We start from the raw sequence: 18,751 nt of genomic DNA on the forward strand, positions 1-18,751 counted from the left end.
TCTCTGTTAATAAAGAACCTGTTACTGAGGATTTGGTTCAGGTGTGTATAACCCATTGCCTTAACATTTACTTTAGCCTTGCTTTCTTCCTGGCAGCCTCCTCTGGGGGGTGGAGGTTGTCCTCTCCCTATGTGCTTGGAGTATCCCAGCACAGAGAGAAAGCTGAACTGGCTACTCTGAGAAGTGGTTTGCCTCTTGCTTCCCTTCATGAATTGCTGCTCTAGGTGGCTCATTTTTCAACTGAGAATACCCAGAACAGTGACAAGAGGAAGCACTGGGGGCAGGTGGGCTCCTTAGCCAGGTGGATATAGTTATCAATATTCATCTGAGATCAGATTAGCAAATGCGTGCAATCTCTTCTTAAGAATGGACTTTACATAGGTCAGGCTGCTCCTTGGAGGAAGACCAGCAGTGACCAGAATTCTCCTGGCCCTGGTTACTCCAGAAAGCCGGTTCTGTGCTATGCCTCTTGTATATCCTGAAGGTCTGCTGTCCTTCCTTAGTTTGAGAGAGGCTGCTAGGCTATCCCTCTGCACTTCCAGGTTCTTTGCCTGCCTTCCTGCCTGCTGTCCGCTTTGCTCCAGGTACTTGCCACTTTTCCAGTCCTTGAGGGTGGACCTTGAACCAAGGTGTGCCTAACACCCTAAAGCCAACAGTGTGCCATAGTGGCTGTTAGTCAGAAGCTGACAATGTTCATCCCATTGTATTTTGGACACCTTTGCTGATGTTTTTGATTGTCCTCAAGCAGCCCAGGCATTCCTGCATTAGACCTATACTGCTTATTAACCTCTGCGTGACCAAATAGCTGGTGCATTTTTGGAGATGTAAGGGAAGCCTTTAATGAGAAACTAGCAAGCTATGAATAAATAAAAACGATTCCCATGCTTACTACTGCCTCTTCATGCAATTCACAGAGCTAGCTTATCATTTGTTATTCAGTAATTGGTGGAAGGAGATGAGGTATTTAGAAGTTGGCATTATTTCCATCCTCCTCCTGTGTTTGCCTTTGTGTTTAAGGGTGCCTTCTCTCCCAGTTCCATAGATCTCCTTGCATGTCCAGATGGGGAGCAGGTATATGACACCAGCTCCATTGGAGCCAACTCCACATGAGACCCAATCCCCTAAATTTAAACATTTTATCTACCCATCTGTGTAAGAGAGCTCCAGCGTCGACAGTAGCATTGATGAATGGTGCTGCCATAGAACACAGAGAAGAAAGTATAATAAGATGTTGCATCAAACTGCTTTCAAATAATAACTTTTCCTGGGGTCATGTTCTAATTTCTATGCTTAATGGTTTAATTAGAGTATGCATGCAGCATTTCCCTTTTGACAAAAACAACAACAACAACAACAACAAACCACTCTCCTGCCAAATCTTCAAACTGCTTCTTCAGGTCTGGGGAACCAAAAGAACAAATTTGGGGTTTTGTGAGGGAATTTTCTGGAAAGGAAACATGGGAGGGGGGAGGGGGGATGTGTGAGCATGCCTGTCTGGATCATGGCCTGTTTCTGTAGAACTCTTAATTCTGGTTTTCGGTGTGACTGCAAGGTGCCTCAAACAAAGCACTTTGCCTACTGGGTCTCCAGTTCCTCATTTGCTCCACCAGTGCAGTAACTTCCCAGAGGAGGGAGAAGCTTGCCTGCTCCCTGGAGCACTTCACCAATGCAGATGCCCAGAGGGCAACTTGTACTGATCAAAGCAGTAAGAGTCTGGAAACATGAAGGACCTACTGGATTTCCTTTGGTCCAATAAAGGTTGTCTGTGACTCACTCTCACTCAGGGGTGGCCAACCTGATGCTCTCCAGCTATTGTTGGGCTGCAGTTTACTATGGCTGGGGATGATGGGACTGGTAGTCCAATAAGAGCTGGAGACAGGAGTGTACTGGCTATTGAGCAAGGGGGGCAATTATTCCAAGGTCTGCCCCCCCGCCCAGTGTGCTTCCTTTCACCACCTTGCACCCAGCCAGCAAAGAGCTTCCTTCAAGGCGTTCGCCTGCTGGGAGCGCGAAGCACGCCCCTTTCCTCTCCAGCTCTCTGGAAGAGGAATCGATCCTCTCCCAGTCATTGGTCCTGTCCCTGCATCTGACATCAGACACAGGGGGTGGGGCCAATGCTGAGAAACCCGGCAGGGTTTCATTTCAAAGTGAAGATGAGATGAGATGGGGTGAGCTAGGCAGGAAGAACTAGCAGTGGTTCTTCTTGCCTTCCTGGTGACCATGCTGGGCTCGGCCACGGCCTGCTCTTGGGGGCCGGCGGCACAGAGTTGCTGCTGCTACAGCAGACGAGCGAAGGGTGGGCTGCTGGATGCTGAAGAGTGGCCATGGGTGAGTGGCACCCGAGGAACCAGCTGAGCTGACCATGATGATGGTGGGGAGGAGTCAGTGGTGGCAGTGGGAGCCCCAGTGTAAATATAGTAGCTGATCTGGGCCTGGGAGGACATTGCCCTACCCTTTGCATCTGACATCAGATACAGGGGGCGTGGCTTGGGACACATGTGCTTTGCCCATGTGTGATGGAGAAATGGGGGAGGGAAAGCCACACTTGGTCTCCTGGCTGCCTCAAAGTTTGTTATGCCACCTGCTGGAGAACCTCAGATTGGAAAGCCCTGCTCCAACTAATTGTGCAGGCATCAACTGAGTTCCAGGCTACCTTTTGCTATCTTCTAGCCTGCTTTTCAACTCATCTCCAGACTACTACTAGCCCTGACACTGGCATGATAAAAGGTGTAGACTTGCTTTTTCTGTGTTTCTGACCATCTTCCATGGTGAATGCTTCTCTTTGAATCTCTCTCTTTCTCTAATCACTAGATGATCTCCTTTGTGATCTTTAATAAGCAAGCTGTAGATTTCCTAATTGTTTGGGGAGTATGAGGTGGTGTCCGTTCCTCATTGTGCTGCTTCATTGTTTGGTTGTCTAATATTTTACTCTTGTTTTTATTGATTATAGTTGTCTGTAAAATACCTAGATAATCAAATGATAACGAGCGGTAGTTTATCATGGTAAGCCATTTTGGGCCCTTTGGGCAGAAAGCTGCGATGGAAATGAAAACTAAATAAAATCCAATGGTACCAACCCCTGTTAACTTGTCAAAGAAGCACCTTTTAAAGTGATGGCTCCCTTATATTTAGCAGGGGGAGAGCACATGTCCCTATTCAGCCCAGCACAGCATCCATCGCAGTGGCTCTGGCTAGTTTCTCCATTGTGTTTATTTTTAGTTTGTGGCTCTCCTTCAGGTCAGGGAATCATCTTTCCATTTGCAATGTAAGCCACTTTGAGAACTTTTTTTTTTTTAAAAAAATTGAAAAGTGGACTGTGTAAGAATGATGATTAATAACAGAGGAAGAGGAGGTTCTTGATCCACACAAGCAGAGAAGCTGTATGGGTGCACAGCTCTCCAACACAGAGAGGATGTTCTCACATGGTGGCAAAATGGGGCTCAGGAAGCCCAGCCTGGTTTTGCCTGTGTGAGAGAACTGTTAGCTCCCAAAGGTTGCACAGCAGTGGACCCACAAGGGATTCTGGCTGTTAGCCCAGGTTCAGGGTGCAAATGAGCCATTATCCCGGGCTAACTGATTGTGTGTCAGTGCTGCACAGCTCCATGCAGCACCCACACACCAGCAGCCTCCTGGCCAGCTTCAGGGGACTCCCCATAATGCACTGCACACTTGCTGCCAGCAGTAGCCGGCAATCGTCTGGGCGGGTGATCCACCCACCCAGCAACAGGGAGAGGATCGTCTGTGCGGGAGGTAAGCTTTTCAAGGCTTCCTCCCCTTGCCCCTTCAAGCCCTTCTCACAGATCATGAGAAAGGGCTCAGAGTGTGTGCACAAATATTTCCAGCAGTTTATATGTGCACTGAAGCAGTTAATGGGGAAAACCAAACTTCCTGTTAAGGACTTACCCAGGTTAAACAGACTTTTGACAAGGGTTAAAATTTTGAAGGAGGGGCTCAAGACTGAATATCTACAAGGACCAGTTTATTTCTTGATGATTTTTAAATCTGTGATTAGTTTTGATTGTGCTGTCTCCCCCTCTCCCACTCTATTATTTGAATTTGGAATGCTCTCCCAGTGGCCATTCGCTCCTCAGACCCCATCACAGTTTTTAGAAAGCTTCTTAAACCTTGGCTTTTTTACCCAGGCTTTTACATGACAATTTCTATGCTGCTTCTATGTGTTTTTATTCTTGTGTCTATGTATTTTTATGCTTGTATTTTATAGTTTTTAAATTAGATGTGTTTTATATTTTTAGCTTAATATTTTAATTGTCATTTTCATTGTATGTTTTTAACTTTTGTAAACTGCCTTGGGGTTGTTTTTAATGAAAGGCGGTATAGAAATTCAATAATAAATGCATAAATAAATAAATTTATCACCAGTCTCACATTTAACAATTACTAGTCCTATTTTGTCATTCCCTCCAAAATTGCTTAATAAATTAGGCAAATGTTAGCATTAGTTATGAGACTTGGGAAACTCCTCTAACAATAATTTTATTTCAGTAGTATGAATTGCCAGTCTTTTGTTCTAAGTTAATATTGCTTTTACCCTGGTATAAATTAGGACCCCTAAAAATTTGATAGTGTCTAATAGACAATTTTACCATCATAATTAAGAATGGGAAAAGAAGGATTTTTTTTAGGATTTTTTAGGATAAAGTATTATTATATTATTATAATGCCAGATTGCATTATATTTGAGTTTTGAAAGAAATTGACCCACTTTAAAGTGGAGCATGCTTCATGTTTGATGATTGTAGCATCATGGGATGGCTTGCAAGTGGGAAGGAAAGAGCCATCATAGATTTCCAGTACCACAGACTGAACTTCCATGTCACTTCAAAAAGAATGATTTTCAGTGATCAAATGTTGACTTATCAAGGGATAAGCAAGTAGATAATGTACACACATGTGTGAATCAACTCTTAGATTGACTGAAATCCCAAAGGGCTAAACTACAAATGTGTCATTAGCCCTGATGTGCTTCAGTAGAGCCTTGAATGTGAGCTGGAGCTTACACAAATGCCTACATGAGTCAGCCCCACTCATGTGAGCACTCTATCCCATTTTTTGTGGCACAGAGATCATGGTCCTGTTCATGCAGTGAGAAGCTCCCATGCAGTCATCTGTGAGAGTGCATGAGGCAGTTGGTAGGCTTGCAACTCCATGGAGATTTTATCTACCTACCTACCTAAAATATTTATTCCCTGCCCCTCCAGTACAACACTGCTCAGGGCTGCTCACAAAATTTAAAAAACAAACAATACAACACAATATGAAATTAGTAACACTACTGAAACCAGGAACCCATTAAACCAAATTTAAAAATTACAAGTTTAAAACTCACCAGATCAACTGCAAATCAATTTTAAATTCCTCTTTAAATAGAGGAATGTCTTCAGCTGTTTTTGTTTATTTTAAGACCTCAAGGGAGGGAGCATGGCAAAGCTCTTCCAGGAATATGGTGGAGGCACCAATTACTGGCACCTCCATATTATATATTATTTTATTAGAAGGGTTATATTCCCCAATATCTCTCAAAAGAGATCCAAGGTAAGGAGCAAAATAGGAACTTGGGTGTATTCATGCTGCTTCTGCCATTTGTGTGATTGTGGTTGGTTGAAAAATTGTTGCTGTGTTCAACTAAATGGTGGGGGCTATGTAGATGGTTCCCACTTGAATGCACTGGTTCATACAATTGACACTTCCATGCATTTCCCCAAAGCCACAGGATCATTAGTGGTCCCATGCACTCCCATGCATTAATGCTTGTAAAACATATGAACTGGGTTAAGTTACTAGCTTATATTCAAGATTCTGTGTATGATAGGGGAGTGATTACAAACCTGAGGTAGTCTCACACCATGTTACATGTATAGCCATATACCAGGACCATGTGGTGCCTGCCGCCCATATTATGCATTTCTGGATTGCTACAGAAAATTCTTCATTGCTCAAAATGTCATTGATCTTGCTCAGCTTGAACAGGTCATGGGATGCTTTGGTTACTATGGGGTGGGGAGGATGCAGATTTGAGTTGCTATTATATCCAGTCACTAGCTTAAGGCTTAGAGGAGGAGAGCATTTAGTAAAGTAAACATACAAGAAGTGGAAAGGATGTATTTGTGATGAGTGGAAACTTCTTAGATGGTTATGAATTTGAGAGGAATGGTTAACGCTTCATTTATATTAAAGAAGTATAGACAAGCATCTTAACCAAAAACCAACCAAAGGTTTTCTCTAAAACTAGCACTGTGTAACTTGCCAAGAAGACATACTGCTTTGGCTAGAAAATAGTTCACATGGTGATCAGGCTTTTAACTTGCTATTCAGTAAGAAGGTGGGAGCAACATAAATTGGTATTCAACATGCAACACAAATCTCATCACCTTTTAGAGAGATTAGTGGAAAGTCTTGCATTGAAAATGAGACAATATTTCTAAGCCATTTAGACTGTGATCCATAAACCATTGATTGGCACCTCGAACTCAAAGACAGTTAGAAGAAGACTCATTGATGTCAACATAACATCTAAGACTCAGAATCACAGTCTTAAACTGCCTTAATCATAGAGATGTATGAAACTTCCCTTGAGAAATTTCTCTGATCAGATCAGAATTGGTTCCATGTATTCTTAAATTTCCTGTTGATGTTTCTCATAAGGAGGACCCAGATTTCACTTCAGACAAAATTTGGGATCAACTGGGAGATGTGTGAAGCTCCACTTAAAAATTATACGAATGTTATCAAACTTATTTTGATTTCCCTCAAAATTCCTGCTGATGTTTCTTCTAGGCGGGTGTTTGGAAATTCAAATTTAGCTTTAGACAAAATTCCATGGTCACTCTACGGTAGTCCTGTTGACTTCCATGGAGTAACACCTGTTTGTTTGTTTGTTTGTTTATCAGTATATACCTTCTGACTCCAAAGCTCTAGGTGGTTTACATACACAAAACAGTGGTGCATATGCTGGTAACCTCCAGACTTGACTTCTGCAATGCGCTCTATGTGGGGATGCCTTTGTACATGGTCCGGAAACTTCAGTTGGTGCAGAATGTGGCAGCCAGGTTGGTCTCTGGGTCATCTTGGAGATACCTTATCACTCTTTTGCTGATAGAGCTACACTGGCTGCCGGTAGGTTTTCAGGCAAAATACAAAGTGCTAGTTATAACCTTTAAAGCCCTAAATGGCTTGGGCCCTGGATATTTAAGAGAACGTCTTCTTCATTATGAGCCCCACTGCCCATTGAGGTCATCTGGTGAGGTCTGTCTCCAGTTGCCTCCAACTTGGCAGGTGGCCACACGGGGATGGGCCTTCTCAGTTGCTGCCCCAAGATTGTGGAATGCGCTCCCTACAGAAATATGATCCTCCCCATCTCTGGCACTTTTAAAAAAGCATTTGAAAACCCACCTCTTCACCCAAGCTTTTTTGGCTTTTTAAATTTTTAGGTTTTAATCTGTTTTGACTTTAAATTGCTTTAATTGTTTTCAAGTTTTATGTATATTTTAACTAATTGTATGTTATTATTAACTGCCCAGAGATGAAAGTTTGGGGCGGAGTACAAACTTGATAAAACAAACAAACAAACAAATCAATAAATATTTACATACGCATAAGTTGGATTATGGATTGGTTCACCACAACTTCCAAGTGCAGATGTATCAGTCTGCAGCACTGGAGTAGCATGCTTGTTTAAATACTAAACGTCAACAATATTTAAAAGAAATAGTTAAATGTTAAAAGAGTGTAGTCTATGAGAAGTCCTCAGACATATGCTGACTGAATTGTATAATCTTGTAGTTCCTGGTGAGTTCAAGTTGTCGTAATTTCAGTCAGACTGTTTCTACCATTGGTCTTTCTCAGTGACTTTTGTGTGTGCAATATTATCATGGGGACAATGCTCCTCCAACATCTATAAATAAAATATCCCAATTTCCTCTAGTCCAAAGAGGTGTTCACCATTTTTTCAGGATCATCTTTCTTCTATAGGATATTAAGCCCTTATTGTAAAATTTAAAAAGTTATGGAGTCACTAGTCCATATATAATAAACTTATCCTTCAGAAGTCACTGTTTTGAAGTCACATTTTTCAAGCTTCTTACAAAAGGTCCCTATAGCCACTGTGCTCCGCCATGGTCCTGCCACCTGCTGCTGCGTTCCAGCCACTTGGGTTCTGCCCCTGAGCCAGCTGGGAATGGAAGGTGCACGTGTGCTCTCCATTCCCAGCCGGCTCCAGGCGAGAAGCTGCTTCTGACCTGAGCTTGCTAATAAGTGGCGGTGGGCAGCAGGAGCATAATACCACCAGGGATAGGAATGGAGAGTGCAGCACACTGCCAGGAGGGGTTGCCATTGCAGGATCAGTCTTTGACAAACCATGAACGCACCCAACCCCCTGGCCAGAGCCAGATTCATTCATTCATTCATTCATTCATCATATTTTTATACGCCTGATGTGTACATCTCTAGGCAGTGGGAAGGGGCGATGATTGGAAAGGGGATGCTCCCACCTGCCCACCACCTGGCTCAGCAGCATAATCTGAGAGTGCAGGGCACTTGCCCACATTTGCATGCTGCTGGTTCAGTGGCATGGCCCGCTTGCACTCGACTCATGTCCCTTGCAGAGTTCCAAAAGCCAATTTCCGGGTCATGTGTGCATGCTCTGTTCAATGGGCAGCCGATTGTGCATGCATGTGTTGCAGCTTTATGTTATGGAGCAGCACAAAACGAGAGTGGGAAGGAGTGCCCAAATTGCTGCCAGGCTGGTGTTCTTTTGTTTGTTTGTTTTCTGTCTCAAAGCCTCCCTCCCCAAAATGGAGTGTTTGGGGTGTTTTTAAATTTTGTTTTATATTTTTATAGTAGTCTTCTAATTACCTGTAAATCTGATGCTCTGTCTTCTGGCTGTTGATTTACAGCTGGCTGACATGTGTTCAGCGATGGTTTCTGTGTTGAGAATGATATTTGTTCAGATATTTGATATTTGTTCTGTTCTTTCAATTGAATATTTGTAATGACCAGACCCAAATCTTGTAGCCTTATATTCAAAGGGTTGGAAATGTTTGCCCCCAACTACACCCCCATTCTGTGGTTATGAAAGCCTGCATAAAGATTGCTTAAAGGGTAAGTAATCCTAATTGGTGTGCTTAAAGACACTTCTGATGGTTAGCCCTGATTTTTATCATGCTTCTTGAAGCAATCCCCCTGCAGAGGTGTTCTGAGATAGTTCTCTGTTGGTCCCTAGGCCCCCTTTTAATAGCGTCTTTGTCTGTTTCAGTATTGTTCTCTCATGATTTTCATTTAAATTGGGGCAATAAATAAGATTGTTATTGGACATCCACCAAAGGCTGGCAGAAGGGATTTGAGTTTAAATCTCGAGGACTGCAGCACCACTGTCCTTCAAGAATTGTACTGCAATGTCAGGGTTAGCTATGATGGGGAACATAACATGCCTAGTTTCTTTGGGGAGCCTCCTAGCAGTTCTGAAGTAATCTCATTTACTCCAGAGTAATGTGTATGGAGGACTGCAATCTAACGGTGGCATTGTTTAGCCCACAGACATACCCATGGGCCACTTCACAGACAAGCCTCTTAACTTGAGCAGCAGCTGATAGGAAAGTACACATGAGCCAGGGCGAGCTTCAGGTTTCAGGGTGCCCTCTGCAAAATTCCCTCCATGAGCACACTCTTAAGCAGATGAGCCCTGAGAAAATCTCTCCTCCACCACAGGCTCCATGCATGTGGAATTACTGTCTTCCTGTAAAAGCAAGGCAAAGTGCATGTGTGTGTGTGTGTGTGTGCGCGTGTGTGCGTGTGCGTGTGTGTGCGTGCGCAGGGGGAGCGTTACTTATTTCTCTGCAGTTGGTTGAAAGCACTTAGTACTGTTCTCTCCTTCACTCACCAGTGTTAATGCTGCCACACACAGCCTTGCAATGTAGTGATATTGTAGCAGTCTCGGTCTGTCTGCCTGCCTCTCTCTCAGTGGCCACTGGCTTGCTCTGGTGGCATTTCACTTGCTTTCCCCAAGGCAAACAGAAGCCACCCAAGTGAGTAGATTTTTAAAGACGATCCCCAAAGGAGCTAGAAGCTGCAACCGAAGGCTGTTTAAACCCCGGAGTGCATGTGGTAGCATCAGCAGCACAGACCCAAGAAGGACGCAGGACTATGCCTGCTAGCCACCCCACAATGTGCCCATTAGACACACCTCCAGTGACTGCACTTTCAGCCGTTGTTTGTTAGGAGCCCTGTGCATTCCTCCACACAGTTAGGAAGTTTGAGCATCCAGATTCCCAACTGCACGCAGGAGTGCTATGTGCATACAACCGTGTCACACAGGAACTGAATGCATAGCTGCTGGGCGCTGTAGCCGGTGTGGGTGCATTAGCATTAGAGATGTGTGGCTAGGAGGTGCGATCCTATTCTTGCCCTTTCCTTTGGTGTATTTGTGTGGGGTGTGTATGAAATATCTGCATGGTCCTTTAAAGTTGCCTGTGATGATCTCTGAGAGACACTGCCCCTCTCTTGGAGACTGGTACATTCAGACAGTCTTTCTCTTTATCTATCTATCTATCTATCTATCTATCTATCTATCTATCTATCTATCTATCTTTATTTTATTTTATTTTATTTTATTTTATTTTATTTTATTTTATTTTATTTTATTTCTTTAAGGTTTATGTGTGAATTGCTCCTCAGAAATAATACAAATAATTAAAAATCAAACTGTAAAACTTGTCCTTTTTAATATAGTTACAGTATATGCAAGCTGAAGCAAATTCAGGCATTTTTAAGCAAGTCATCTGGCCTGTAGCTAATAGGTTTGTGGTAACAGTGCTTTAGCTTACCCTGTGGGTTTCATTGTAAGTTAATGCAAAATATTTTTTTAAAAATCCCAGCCCTAAATGCAAGTACTGTAGTCAGATATATTTAAAGTTATTTAAAAAATTTAATAGATTTTTAAAAGTTGTCAGGTGCTTGTCAATTACACCAGTGTCTTTGTATTCAATTGTCAGTGGGAACAAGAAGCAGGTTACTTTGTACATTTGGGTAGAGCCATGCCTATATTTTCCCTATATCCCAGTAAGTGAAAGGGTTAAAGCAGGAGTTCTTAAACTTGGGTTCCCAGATGTTGTTGGACAACAGCTCCCATTACCCCCTGCCACAATGGCCTTTGGCTATTGAGAACCCTAGGGCTGAGGATTTACTCCCCCACCACCACCTTAAAGGTTGCACATTCAGTCAAGTGGTTTGGAAAAACCCTAAGGGGTCAGTCCTCCACAACCTTCTCCTAAAGCTGAGCTCTGAAACACATGCTTACATTTTGCAGGATACAGAGCTGAAGTTCATAGAATACAAGTATGTTTTCTCTCCATACAAATGTGATGCATCTAGGTAAAGGAAATATTGTATTTGTTTATTTACTGAAACAAGTAATTAAATTCATCTCTATGTTGGTATCTGTCTCAAAGAAAGTCTGTGTGTGTTGTTACTAATTTAAAGTATGGCATGAGAACGTGGCAGATGTGTGCAAGGGGGACCCATAGACATGGCACTTGCAATACATCAGCCCACCACCCAGTGAGATGGACATGAAGGAGGTTGGAAATTCGTACTGGGTGACTGAGCCACACTCATCTCCACATCTGGGCCCAGTTGGCAGGGTTTGGTCCCAACCCCTCCCTTGGTTGGCTGAGTGAGTTGGCTGGGGACTGGTAGGTGAAGGAAGAAGTAGGATACCTGTTGCAATAGGAGCAATTAGCCCACTGCATTTGAGGTCCTGGGGCTGGGCCAGTACCACTGAGCTATGCTGAAGGCAGACCCTGTGAAGAAGGGAAGGTGGAGCTGATGTAGTCGGAAAGAAACATGTGCCAGCTTGCTGGGTAGAAAGAGTGTTAACTATTGTCAGGGGTGGTACAGCAGTAAAAGGCAAGACCTGACGCCTGGTGTCTGGTGTTGGTCTATGGAATATATGGATATAGAGAGGAAGCCTTCAATTTGGCATTACCTCCCTGAGAGGAGGGAGGCAGGCACAACACATGGGATTAACAATGGCAGAATCAGTTACTATTCTTGTGACTTAAGTGAAGCAACATCAATGATAAGCAGCATATAGGATGTTTCCAAGATGGAAGGTCTAGTCAAAATCCTATGGGGCTGCTTTTTAGACAACTTCAGACTGTTTTTTAAACATACTTACAAAAACCTATGTAGAATAGCACTGGCAAGTTCAGACTTGGTTGATTGCTGTAGACTGTCTCTGGATCAGCGGCAGATACTACCCTCTGAATCATGTTTCTTCACTCAGTGTGAGCTACAAATAAGTCAGCCACTACAACAATAATACATTACTTGAGGTGCACCATGTTTTAAATGGCCACTTCCTTGCTCTCCGTACAGGATACATCCTGATAGCAGCTTCCTGCAACTCCCCAGTTTCATGCTAACATGCTGCAGTGGAAGTAGGACCCATGTCCATTGTGGGAAGCCAGGCCCTGTGGGCTGCACAAATCTGTGTCAATGATGTATGTACGTACGTACGTACATACATACATACATACTATAGTAGGACATGCCCCATTAGTTGAGGAGTTTAGAATACTTAGAGACCTCTGCTGTCATGAGTTCTCCCTCACATTACTCTGATATCAGCTAGTCTTCAAATGATGTACTATGGGATTCATCCAGGATTCCTGGCATCCCAGGCACAGAATATGAGATTGTGTCTACCAGTGGAGATGGTTGCCAGTGATAAAAGATCTTCTGGTCCAGTAGTAGCCTGGCAACACCTGTTGCTAGATGATCATTGTTGCTGAAGACTAGGCCTCCAGACCCATGGCTATAATGTCTGGAGTAATAAGTCAGACTATCCAGGTCAAAGTAACTCCAAGAGTTGTACATGCCTGGCCACTTGGAAAATCCCAAAGAACTGGGAGTGATGTATGAGAAGGCCTCACTATTGTAGGAAGTGAGCCCACAGAGAGCGCCCAAAGAGGCAGAGTCAAGAAGATCTCTAGCAGCATAAAATACAAGGACTTACTCTGACTGTTGCTGGTACAACATCCTTGTCACACAGCTGCAAGAGAACCTGGTCTTCACTCATCTGTGCCTGGAAACAGATGGTTTTGTCCTTCTCTCTGGACAGTTTTCTATTTCCAGCTCCAGCCTTGAGATCTTTCCTAGGTGCCTGGCAAGCTTTTTCATCTACGCTCAAGGACTTCTGTCTCCAGTGGGTGGGCCAACACTCCATTTCTTCTCTGTAGTCTCTGTTTGGGGGCATCAGAGCCTCAAAGGACTTTCTGATTCATCGGACAACTATAGTCCACTTGCCTTTTAAAAGGCCCTGTTTTAATGGCATATGAGCAAAGTGTGGGAAGCATCACCCATTACAGGAAGTGTCTAAAATCAGTTGCTTATTGCCTAAATCACTTGCATATCATTTTTTGTATGATTGCTGTGCCACATGAAATCCATCCACATGTATTTATTATTGTACAAAGACTCAATTGCGCTCAGTAGCTAGGCTGATGCTGTACTTTGTACCAGAGTGGTAATCCACCAGTACAAAGGATTATCTTTGTATAATAATCCTCAAGGATTATTTTAATACAAATGAAGTGAGGCCTTGCCTCAACATTTACCCAAAGTGATGTCTTTGCCAATTAAGGTTGTGTTTCTTAAAATCTGACTAAGAATATTGTGTGTTGTGGTTGTGTACCTTCAGATCTGACTAAGAATATTCTATGTATTGACCTATTCCCAACGTAAGTAGAAGAAGCCCAGTGGGCCCAAGTACCCATCTAATGTCAGTCATGAACCCACTTGGGTGGCCTTAGGCAAGGCTCCAACACCCCATCTGTAATATAAAGAGAATAATATCAAGCTGATTTACAGGGATGTTGCTGCAATAATGTAACACTCTGAGCACTTAAAACAATATAGTTTTATTCAGTTATTGTTATTAGCATCCCCAATAATGTATCACAGTCATTTCCTTAGTCTAATCTTGTAGCTTCATCTACTGAAAAATAAACATTAGGTATGCTGCATAATATTATGTATAGTTTAGATACATGGAATTTCCCTCAAAAATATGTGCTGTTTTTCTCTGGCTGTTCAGGTAAATATGAAACAGAACTATTTTCATTATGCTTTATGTCCTATTTAATGAATAAACTCTGTATCACTAAGGCATATTTACTCTCCAATTCTTTGGTTGGTGTCTTACACACAAATCTAGTTTTTAGGATGCATATTAACATTTTGTGGTGGGGGGAAAAGACCCTACCAGTGCATTGGTTGACCACTTGATGGCATCACTATGTTGCATGGAAATTGTACTGCTGACTCCAGTAACACATCTCTTTACTCCTTTGGAGAGGAAGCACATTCAGAATTTTATTTGAACGTGCCAGAGAAGGAAGATTGCTATTTATTAATCCACTTCAGTAAATGAAATGAAAGCTTCACTGCTAGTTTTCTAAATCTTGCTCTCTTTCCCTGGTTTGCTATCAAGTGGGCTTATTAATGTTATTCACCTGTATATAAACCCCTGAAGCTGCCATTTAGTTTCCTTCTTCTCTCCTCTTCATTTCATAGGGTCATTTGGATCTTTGCTTTGTTTGCTGCAGCATTACCACCTTTTTCTCCAAGCAGCGGCAGGTGAACTGTCGCCATGCTTCCAATGCATATTATGTTCTGGACATGTTGGAGGAAAATACTTTCAGGGCTGTAATTCAAATGGCTGCAATTCGAATGACTGGCTGCACTGTTTCATTACTTTGGGGCTGCCAGGTCTAGACCCTGGGGAAAGCTTCAATAGCTGTTAAGAGTGTCATAGAATACACTTTTAAGAATGTGACAATTGTTCCTAGCTGTGGTCAGTCTGAAGTTTCTGGGAAGCTTACATGGGGTGTGGAATCCACAAATCTCTTGTGTAGTTTGTCAGTAGAGATTGTTATTCAGAGGTGCTGTGCCTCTGAACATAGAGTTACCTTGTCTAATAGCCAGGAGTAGACTGATTGTATATATGTATATACAATGTGTGTGTGTGTGTGTGTGTGTGTGTGTGTGTGTGTGTGTGTGTATATATATATGTATATTATAGAGAACAAATAGGTTTGCTAAATGTTAAAGTTATTTATAAAGTACTGCAGTGACAGAACATGCTACTCCTGATGGGATTACTTTCTTCCATGCAATGGGTAAAGTTACAGGAACCTTCTCCAGATCTGGGCCTGCCAACACTACTTGTTTCCAATTCCCACAGTCAAGACATGTGAGCTTCTTCTGCCTATGTGGGTCCACATTGGAGCCACAGCCTGGAACAAGAGCAGTAGACACATATTTACACTGCCTGCATGCTACAATGAGTGATGGGATTTCCAACTGTCAGAGATTTCACAGCTTGTGTCAAGTATGTCCTGGTCTGAGGCTACGTCCTACTCTAGCGATTTACCTCGGATTTCTTGGACCTGAGAACAGGGAATAAAGGTGTGAAACACTGGACTCTGTAATTCTCAGGCAGTAAGAATCTTTTGTATTGGCAAGGTTTGCTATAAACGCTAAGAACTTGTCAACGGACCAGTACCTTCTGTCTGTTGGCACTGTAGGTCTTGACTCCAGTTCTAGCAACTGAGCTCAGGGATCAAGTCTGGATTCAGGTAGAAAGGTGAGATATAAATATTTTCACATTTATTTTTAGTAATTTATTCTATGGTAAGACAGTCCCAAAGTAGTTTGCAATAAAACACTGTATTAAAAAAAGAAAGGCAATACAATCACTATAAAAACACCACCAAAACACAGTATACAGTATAAAAGCATCAGCTGCATGAAGCACACACACTTTACTGAGCTAGTAAAAGGCCTGATGAAACAAGAAACTTTTATGCTGCTGTTCTCTTTCAGCAAAAAGAGAGCCTAGCACAGGGATTCTCAAACTTGGGCCCTCAGGTGTTATTGGACTTCAACTCCCATAATCCGCAGCCTCAGTGGCCTTTGGTTGGGGATTATGGGAGTTGAAGTCCAATAACACCTGAGGACCCAAGTTTGAGAATCACTGGCCTAGCATATCTCCTCAGAGAGAGAGTCACACCTGTGGCAGTGCCACCAAAAAGACACTGCCTCTGTTTCCTGCTGACAGTCTCTCATTTAGAGTCCGGGCAGGAAGCAGGGCCTCTGAGGCCAAGCTCAGGGATAGGGCAGTTCCTGCAGGAGCAGGTAGCCCATTTAATAAATAAATTAGCAAGAATGAATTGCCAGCAACTGTTAGTTACTAGAAAGTAGAGACTGCCCCAATAGATCGCAACACTTGGATCCTGTGGATCTGTGAAAAGAATGACTAAGAAATTATTTTATTTTACCCAACATTACAAAAAGAAAGAAAAGAGAAAAAGAGAAGTAGTAGATTCAGTGAGGAAGAAGAACTTCTGAAATGTGTGCCTTGCTCACTGTGAAAATTTCATACTGAAAGGAGAGCACTGGGCAATGATCCAGAATGCACTTTCAGAACTGGCTCGTGCATGTATGCTAAAAATGCTCATCACATAAGAATTTGGAACATTTTAGAGAGCTTTAGTAGTTTTAGCGTCTGGTAATATATGGATCACTTGCTTAGTGAGTTACTGAGGTAAGAAGGTGTGAAACAGAGTAAAATATAAGCCAAATCTCTGGTTTAGATTCTGGGCTAGTTATAGGTCTGCTTCTGTGTTCGGTGAGGTTTTTTTACACACATCCCTTTTTCTTGAAAATTTCACATGGGAAGAGTTATAGTACACATTACCTTTCAGAGGGCATAGGATGTATGCAATCATTTACTAAATGGCAAGTAAGCAACATTTGAATGTAACCATCTGCTAATCTATAACATCCCAAGTGGTGAACAGAATTTTAAAGTTGTACTGTCAAGTTGATGTTGACTCCTGGTGACCTCAAAGCCCTGTGGTAGAATACAGGAGGGGTTTACCATTGCCATCTCCTGCACAGTATGAGATGATGCCTTTCAGCATCTTCCTATATCGCTGCTGCCCGACATAGGTGTTTCCCATAGTCTGAGAAATATACGAGTGGGGATTTGAACCGGCAACCTCTTGCTCACTACGCAAGTTACTTCCCCGCTGCGCCATTAGGTGGCTCACCATATCTTATATTAGTTTAGTGGCTGGATTCAGATGTATCACAAAACTGGAGTTAAACAGGGCAGAGGTTGGAACTCCTGTACATCTGCTGTTTTGCAGCAAAAGTGACCTCTGGTTTGCCTCACCAAACTCCAATTTGTACCTTCGGTTTGCACAAAGGTTAGTCTCTGAGTCCTCTTGTTTAGGGATGTGCAAACAGGTTTGGAAACGAACCTGTTTGACATTGAACCGGTTTGGTTCGATGGCTTGATATCAGACCGAAACCGTCCCCCGTGGTTCGGTTCAATATCAAGCCAAACCCCCTGGCCTGTTCAGGGGGTTCGTTCAAAATAAATAAACACATAATTTTTTAAAACGTGTGAACCCTGCTGAACTGAACTGTGTGTGTGTGTGGGTGGGTGGGTGGGGGGTGTTCGAGGTGCACAAAACTGAAGATGCCCGGTCTGGTTCGAGTCTGGTCTGGACTCAAACTGAACTGGGCAACCTGGTTTTGTGCACACCTCTACTTTGGTTTGGCCACTGGAGGGTTACATCCAAGCCTGGTTATGCTGCCATAACCATGATTATGTGCCAATTTTTGAACCACAGTAATAGAGGCAGTAGCACAGATGCGCCCAGGATCATGCCCATTCCATTCTTGCAGCATTTCTCACTGGCCAGCTCTCTGAGCACCAGCCCTGCTCCCTGTCTCCTATCCAGCAATGCAGTTGCCCGGCAACAGGGCCGCTGCCATATTCCATCCCAGGCATGCCAGCCTGTCAAGTGGCACAGTCACACAGGGGCATTCCTTCTTCCCTCTCTGTCCCTTGCTCCCCCGCCCTCCTTCTTTTGGCAAGCAGGAGGGAAAGGGGATGGACTGAAAGGATGGGCACTAAGTGCTTTGTTTCCCGAGAAGGAAGTGACAGTTATTATGTTCACATGCATAAACTTTCCAGGTGGCAACATAAGCAGGGCACCCCATCACAGTACTAAGAGCAGATCTGGCGTGTGTGTGAGTGTGCACATGCGCCCAAGGTCGGGTTTAAAAGGCACCCCCAAGATCTGCATACAGCACAATGCTGGACTGAGCTTGGGAATTTTAAATGGGTTTTAAAGATCTGTCCATGTACCTGGTGTTCCCCCCAGTCACACATGTGGCCTGGCTCTGACACATAGAGCATCAAAATCTCCTCTGGGTGCATGCAAGGCTTCACAGGGAAGGGGGTGGTGGTGGATTGCAACCATTCTGTTCTGTAGAGTTGGGAGCCCCACACAAGCAGGGCCCCTTTTGGTGGGTTAGCTCAACTCATGAGCATGCAGTCTGAAGGGAGACTGAGGGGTCACAGGTGCATGGTCCTGCCCAGTAGACTGGCCCTTTCATGAGAGAGCCCACCAGGAACAAGCTGCCAGTGGAGCAGGCATGTAGTTGGGTCTGCACAGTCTGATTTGACAGAGTGATCCCTCACAACAGTGTCCTCGGTCACAGCAGGACAGCCCCCCACCCCAGCATCCTTTGCTCTCCCTCATTCTCTCCTAGGAAGTCTCTATGCTTCCTCCCTTTCCAGAGTAACATGGAGATAGTGCCCCAACCAGCCTCCCTCACCTCTCGATCATGCCTGTGTGGGATTATTTGGGTGTAGGGC

At 43.5% G+C, this 18,751-nt stretch overlaps 1 protein-coding gene across 15 annotated transcripts in view; it reads left to right on the forward strand.

The window, feature by feature from the left end:
• GRID1 (glutamate ionotropic receptor delta type subunit 1) overlaps positions 1-18,751 on the forward strand; it is a 1,034,570-nt gene that overhangs the window by 382,528 nt on the left and 633,291 nt on the right. The window lies entirely within an intron of this gene.

The sequence above is a fragment of the Hemicordylus capensis genome, chromosome 3, assembly GCF_027244095.1.
Source record: "Hemicordylus capensis ecotype Gifberg chromosome 3, rHemCap1.1.pri, whole genome shotgun sequence".
In the NCBI taxonomy this organism is placed as follows: domain Eukaryota; kingdom Metazoa; phylum Chordata; class Lepidosauria; order Squamata; family Cordylidae; genus Hemicordylus; species Hemicordylus capensis.